This window comes from Ascaphus truei, chromosome 2 (assembly GCF_040206685.1).
Source record: "Ascaphus truei isolate aAscTru1 chromosome 2, aAscTru1.hap1, whole genome shotgun sequence".
Classification (NCBI taxonomy): Eukaryota; Metazoa; Chordata; class Amphibia; order Anura; family Ascaphidae; genus Ascaphus; species Ascaphus truei.
Window position 1 is genome coordinate 20,188,917 of NC_134484.1, and position 7,305 is coordinate 20,196,221.

A 7,305-nucleotide genomic window follows, 5' to 3' on the forward strand; every position below is an offset into this window, starting at 1 on the left:
AAATATTTGAAAAAAAAAAAAAAAATATATGAATTCCACTCCCCCTCATCCTCCCTTTTAATTTTTGTATCCCTCCCCATTATAATTTTCAGAAACTGTTCAAAATAAAAATTAAAAAAAAAACACAAAGTTAACCAAGTCACTGCCAGAGGGGGGGGGAAAAAATAGAATCCAAATGAGAGATCTCTTATAAGTAAGGAAAATGGTACATGTTTAGCCTGGTTTCACTGAGTCTTCCAGATAAGTAGGGGGGGGTGAATATTTTACGGCAACTGGGGCAGGTTTAGGTAAGCCAGTAATATATTAGAGATGGCTGCTCTAAAATGATCTACTACATTACATAAACAGTTATGCTGCCTTCTGTTGCCCTTTTTGTATTCTTACCCACCAGAAAGACTGACATTTTATAGCTATAGAAAAACCAGGAAAATAGGCAAATATGCACAATTAGCAATGCAAACCACACATCAAGCAGCAATCCCACACATTACAACTTTCGAGTGGCAGTCCAAATCCCGTGGCCATTTTGTGTCTGGTGGGCAAATTTACTTGCCCAGGTAACATGAAAATCCCTGAAGATCTGAGTACCACAAAATAGACTCCAAGGGACTCCCTGGTTCAGGAGATATATACACACACACACACACACACACACAATAAATAACATTAACGCCACATCAACCATTAGATTACATGATGATACAAGCAAGAAAGGATCAGCGAGAGTGTGACATGGAGACACCGTGTCACTAGACATTAGATTGGGAAGAAAAAGGAACCAAAAATCAACAGTGAATGAGTCGCCCATGATAAACGTTATGCCAACCAAAACACTTTAAAAACAAAATGTTAAAAGATCTAATCATTTATTAATTGTCTCATTATAGGGCGTGGTACAAGTACATTTCGAGACGACAAGCACATACATGTATTCACTGGAGAGGGGAAAATTGAATATAGCCTGCAGCCGGTAAAAAGCAAACAGAAATAATAATAAATGGGTTCGAAACCAAAAGAAGTCTTTGACATCATTACAAGGGTGAAGAAATTAAAATGGCAGTGAGCCAGACAGACTGCAAGAAGAAATTACCACTGTTGGACAAAGATGGCACTTAACTGGATTCCAAGTGAAATTAAAATACGACCAAAAGGAAGATGGAAGGATGAAATCAGAAAATTTGTTGGAGCAACAAAAGGAGGAGAAGCTGCAACCGCAATACCTGAAAGATCATTGGGGTGGCCTTCATCCAGCAGTGGATAGGTAAGGGCTGGATAGATACAATATATCCATTGATGAGGGACTCCTAGTAGCTCAAAGCCAAGGTGTCAGACAGGTAATCCAGTACATATGGCAAAGCGGTCAAGCACACTCGGAAAATTTCTCAAAGGGCATTATCCTGAGAGAGGTCCAAGCCGGGACCAAAACGCCAATTACTTAATAAAACCCCCTTTGCAATATATACGGGATTACCTGTCGGCGACACCTGGCTTTGAGCTACAAGGAGTGCCTTATTAAATAAATATACACACTGCCGCTTTAATATAGGTTTTTTTATTGCGGCACAAAAGTTTACATGTCAAACGTTTTGTAAATGGAATATTTCTCACAAAGGATTACTAGAAGTCAAGGGGGAGGAGAAAAGCCAAGGTCTGCTGTTTTTATGCGTCAAATACTGCAATTTGCTGCTCGAAGCACTTCATTTCTTGTTCCCTTTGGCACAAAGAGCAGGTGCTTCTCGCCAGCCAGCAGGAAGCAGAGATGTTGCAATGTTAACAAAAAGCTTTCCTCCCTGCTTCTTAAGTTCATTATATACAATACAGAATGGGATTCTGGGAAGTGGTGCAGTTACTAGACAAGCAGTATACTGTATATTTATTTTTTATAGCACTAACCAGGAACATGGCACTTTACAATTTTCACATACATTACAATACAGGCAATATAAGAACAGATGTGAGAAGTGCATCAAGAGAACATTGGGAGGAAGGAGTCCTTGCCCAAAAAGGGCGTACAATCTAAAATCGGCATGTGGAAAGCCCAACTTAAAAAATAGCAGTGAGAATTGGATAGAGCAGGGGTACACGCGTCACGGATACACAGCCCAATGACACCATTCTCCCCACCACCATCATCATTGATAGCAGGGGCAGGCAGAGTGCTGGAGCTATCCTTGTTCCCTTCCTCCTCACCCCTCGTGTTTCTGCCACACGCTCTCCTTCTGCCCCACACGCTACCATAAGTGGCACGGTGGTGACTGACATACCAGTCACTGCCACGGCTGTTTAAAGCTTGCCCAATGCGGCTTTGATGTCCTGCTGGTAAAGCAGGTTCGGGAGCGGTGTTGCTGTTCACGGCCGTGACTGACATTTTAGTCAGCGCTGCAGCACAGGCGCCAACGGTTACATTTTAGGCCACCTGGGATGCCAGGCGTTCAGGCTTTTTCCATCCTTAGGTTAAAGCAGGGTGTCGCCAACTCTCGTCCTCAAGGGCCACCAACATGTCAGGTACAGGATATCCCTGCTTCAGCACAAGTTGCTCAATCAGTGGCTCAGGCATAAATGACTAAGATGTAGGTGACTAAGCCACCTGTTCTGAAGCAGGGATAACCTGAACTGTTGGTGGCCTTTGAGTACTGGAGTTGGTCACCCCTGGGTTAGAGTGTGTTTGCATACTGTCATTTTGAATCCTCGCCCGCAAATAATTTGAGATGGGGGGCAGAGGGGCGATGGATTTTGATGTTAGAAAGATGTTGGGCTGACATTTAGAGGAAGGGAGTCGCAGATATAGGGTGCTGCATGTTAGAAGGGTTGTAGTTGCAATCCTTGAAAGAGATGAATGTTACGGTAAATGAAGAGCCGAGGAAGGAAAGCAGCAGAGACTGACCGAGAGGAGAGGGAGGTTATCATTGCAGCAGGATTTTCAACAGATTGAAGGGTAGAAGCTGCAAGGCGATGGTTGCAGTAGTGCAGACAACAGAATGAGGGAATGCGTATTTAGTAGTAGAGAAACGGTTGTATTTTACCATTGTTACAGAGAAAGCAGCAACCTTTAGCGATAGCATTAAGGTGAAAGGATAACGAAAACAGCCAAATAGGACATCTCAACAGTTAACTTGGGGAACTGGGTGGATTGTAATGTTAATGTGATGGAAAATATCAAGGCAAAAGTCTCGATGAGGACCAAAACGCAGATCATGTTCAATAAATATTTAAATTGGGCAGTGCTGATGCATAAATACCAGAAGTTAGCACTGCCTTTAACATGATGCGATGCGTTAACACCGGTGTTATGGAAAACAATTGTTATGGAGATAACGCATGACTTCATTTAAACAGGGGAAATAATTGCCAATATACATATACACACACGTAGTGGTAAATTCGTTTAAATAAACAATTATCTGTTTTACAGTGTATGCATGTGATTTATACGTGCAAGTAGGTCACTGAAATGTATACATATAGTATGCAAGACATTCAGGCTTCTCATCTACCCATCCAATATGCTGCTGTGATTGGCTGAAAAGCCAGGATTTCAATCCCCAGAAGCTTAAAGCAGATAAGAATCTGTGTAGAAGATGTTACTCTATTAGCCAGCTGATTAAAAAAACAGGAAGTATAACAAACCTAAGAAAAGCAGGATTGCATATATTGAATACATGCTGGGCATTTTATAAACTATTTTCAGTTCTGAGGTTACCCAAGGTCATTGTGTACTTCTGAAAACATATACATAATGATACAACCCAGATTCCATATTTAAACCAAATATTATACAGAACTGTAAAATGTAAATATGTATTTTTAACATTGTGTCAAAAGGTGCACCAAACAAATATTTTAACCTTCCTTTAATCCAACCCATAAAACATACATGTTATTTAGGCCGCGTCCATGTTTAGTGCTTGCGGGCGGAGGCGCGCTTCCGCTCGGCACTGAGCCCCTACAGCCGCAATGAGAGCGGCTTTAGTAGGGGCTCGCCTACGCGCGCTTGCGGAAGCGCAGGTCTTAGGGAAATTTTACATTTTCCCGCTTGCCGGAGCGCAGGGCCGGTCACGTGAGCGGTTCGCCCAATGAGGGCGAACCAGCTCCGTGACGTCACTGGCCCGGCCCCCGACATGCCCCCCCGGACCAAGGCCAGGGAAAGCACCCGCTTTCCCTCAGCCAGCAAGAAGGCACCCTGGACGCAGCCCAAGAAGCAGACAACATTGCTTCACACATCTACACAGCAAATCTTTTAGTGGGCTTCTTCAAATATTACAACTGCAGACCCCAACGCCACTAATGCCCAGACTAAGCTCATTAGAACGCAATCCCTATTATGGGAGAGAGGTAAAATTCCACACCTTACCACAAAATAAGCAATGCAGTATTCAAGAGATCGATTTTCATAATGGGCACAGTCGCACAACCCGCAAATCTCGATGGTATTGGCATTAGCCCTTATTATAATTATTATTTTTATATATATTTGTCATAGCAAAAAAATAAGGCTGGGTAACTTTGAATGTCAAACTCAGGGATGGCCAATTCCATTCCTAAATGGCCGCCAACAGGTCAGGTTTTCAGGATATCCCTGCTTCAGCACAGGTGGCTCAATCAGTGGCTCAGATTGAGCCACCTGTGCTGAAGCAGGGATATCCTGAAAACCTGACCTGTTGGTAGCCCTTGAGGACTGTAGTTCGCCACCCCTGGTCTAACTCCGTGTGGGAAAACGGCAAGATTCAGGGCCATGCTAGTCTATTTTGTCACGTGTAACAAGAGGGCAATATATATAAATATATATATAAATATATAAATATATATATATGTTAATCTTATACAGTATTATTGTAAAAAACATGTTTAGCCAGGTTGTTTAAATAACAGATCGAACCCCAAAATAAACCATGCTGTGTAATTACTGAAGCTCAACTAAAAATCTTCCAAGTAAAGACTCGGAGACAGGTAAATGTTGTGGAGAATAAATGTTTCAAACAAATAGAAACTCCAAACCATTTACCAATCCAACTGTGGAGGGGGGGGGGGGGAGATGGGGGTTCTCCAACCACTCAACCTTTTTAGTGAATGACCACTAGGCTTATCATTCATGATCACAAAACATTAAAAAAAAAAATTATATATATACACACACACAAATCAGGATTGCCAGCCGCTCTCCATGTCATAATGAGACTCAGATCCAGTTCTGCAACTCTTAACAGTTTATTACCAGATTTAATCAGCATATAATGTTCGACAGGAATAAAAAAGGTGCAGTTACTAGAAGGTAACCTATATGCCATGAAGATTTCACAATCTAATTGATTCGGCTTTAATTATAGTGGGGCATACTGTACATAAAGGCAAAAGTGATGCAATGGTAAGGCAAAAAAAAAAACCACCTAGTGTGATTTAAACAGAATTTATTTTATTCATATGATGCATATTTTCTTCCCCGTATCAGTCCCACTCTTATCTTTATACACAGCCTCGGGTATTTTTAGGCGGTGTGTTACATGCATTTGTATTATTATTGGGCAGAGGGATACAGAGACTGTATTTGCATGTTATTGGTGAAATCCACCTGTACAGCAGCTGTGTTAAACACACAGGGCTCATAATCCTGCATCTGTGTGACCTTGGGCAAGTTACTGCCTTCCTCTGCCACATCCTACACACTACTAGATAATGGCACTGCCCCGTGGGAGGCAGTAAAAGCAAACTAGTGCACCCTTAATCTTTGTGTGTCCAGAAGGGCGGCTGCAACACATTGCAAAGCGGCGTGCTAATATGGTGGCTGCATTTTAAAAAACGACACCTGCAAATTGCCAAGTCCCAACATTATGCGGTTTTTATTAGGATCTTCCCATAACGCCTTCAGATCATTGCGCAGTAACTGCAGTGGGCTGCAAAATAAGACCGATGATGTTGTGGGGGACTGCATGCGCAACGTCTCAGCAACACTTTATTTATGGGAGACAAACCGATTAGGTGTCGTTTTCATAACTTGGAGGGGTAATTGCACCCCCAACAACCTGCACGCCCCCAGATCAGGTGCCCTTGTAACCTTGAGGGGGGCGGATACCCCTCTCATTGCCTTAGGGAAAAAAAGTAGATTGCAAGCTCTTTTAAGCAGTCGTCACCCCTGTATGTACAGCGCTGCATACACTGCCAGCAAAATATATTTACATTTTTCCATTATTAAATGTCGCTGCATATAGAGATGGATGCACCTGACTGCAAATTAGGAGAACTGGATCAGCATCTCATAAAAAAATGACACGGCGGCGAGGATGTCAAATCAAGAGGAAAAACTGACACCTGCAAAGAAGAAGAACATTAAACAGCAACAACAACAAAAAATACAACAATCTCCATCACCCCAACCCCAAAAATAAAATCCTCCTCTTACCTGTGGTCTCTCCTTCAAGGAAATGGTTGGGTCAAAAGGCGTCCTCCCAGCCTTGGATGAGGGGGGAAGGAAGGAGATGAAAAAGGGGGGACAGACTGAGGAATCACTAACATACAAATAATAGCATGATCATTAATGTGCACCCAGCAGCAGCATCCACCCCCCACCCCCGCCCAGTATACCAGCACCTCCCAGTGTCTCCCCTCCTGGGTGACACTTCTCTGCCAGCCCCGAGCCTCTCTTTATATATATAGAGATAGAGGATAGGAAAGGGTGTCTCGGTGTGTTGTTGCAGTCTCCGGTGGCCCACCCCTCTTCCCCCTATGCGAATGATGACAAGTGCCCTCCTGTTCAGCGGCGAGAGCGCAGGAGGAGGAGCGAACGGATCGGTTCCCTCACACCGAATGACGAGGCTGCTCCTTCAAACGTTTCCGTTGACGCAGTTCATGAATATGCAGCAGCCAATGGGCGGGTCCGGAGGGCGGGGTTTGTGGGAGAGGGGGGCAAGGTGGGCGTTGATAGGTCGCCCGGTGTTTTTGGTGGGCGTGGTTGCGGCCGGTGCATTGCTGAATGTTGATGGGGGGGGAAGCTGGCGATGACGCAGCAGCGAACGGTTTCAGAACCTTGTTCTCTTGACCACTGTGTTTGAATCTCAAGGCAAACGGTCATTACCTGTCAGTGCGGGTCTACTGCTGCACATCACCTCGTAATAACCAGTGTCAAGCGAGAGCACATATACTACAGTGTACGAGACTCCTATTCATTGTGTGAGTGTACACAAACACATTGTAATGTGTGGATCTGCTCATGACAAACTGCTGTATCAGGAACATTATGTATTCTATACATGAAGTATTAAACCTGACATTCCAGATATGTGTGTGTAGCGCACTTTCCCCCACTCCCTGAGA

At 43.6% G+C, this 7,305-nt stretch overlaps 1 protein-coding gene across 1 annotated transcript in view; it reads right to left on the reverse strand.

Moving 5' to 3' along the window:
- Positions 1-6,852, reverse strand: part of SLC45A4 (solute carrier family 45 member 4) — a 145,425-nt gene extending 138,573 nt beyond the window's left edge. Inside the window, exon 1 of the mRNA XM_075581640.1 lies at positions 6,395-6,852. The gene's annotated coding sequence lies outside the window, so the exon portion shown is untranslated. The remainder of the gene's footprint in view (positions 1-6,394) is intronic.
- Between the last annotated feature and the right edge of the window lie 453 nt (positions 6,853-7,305).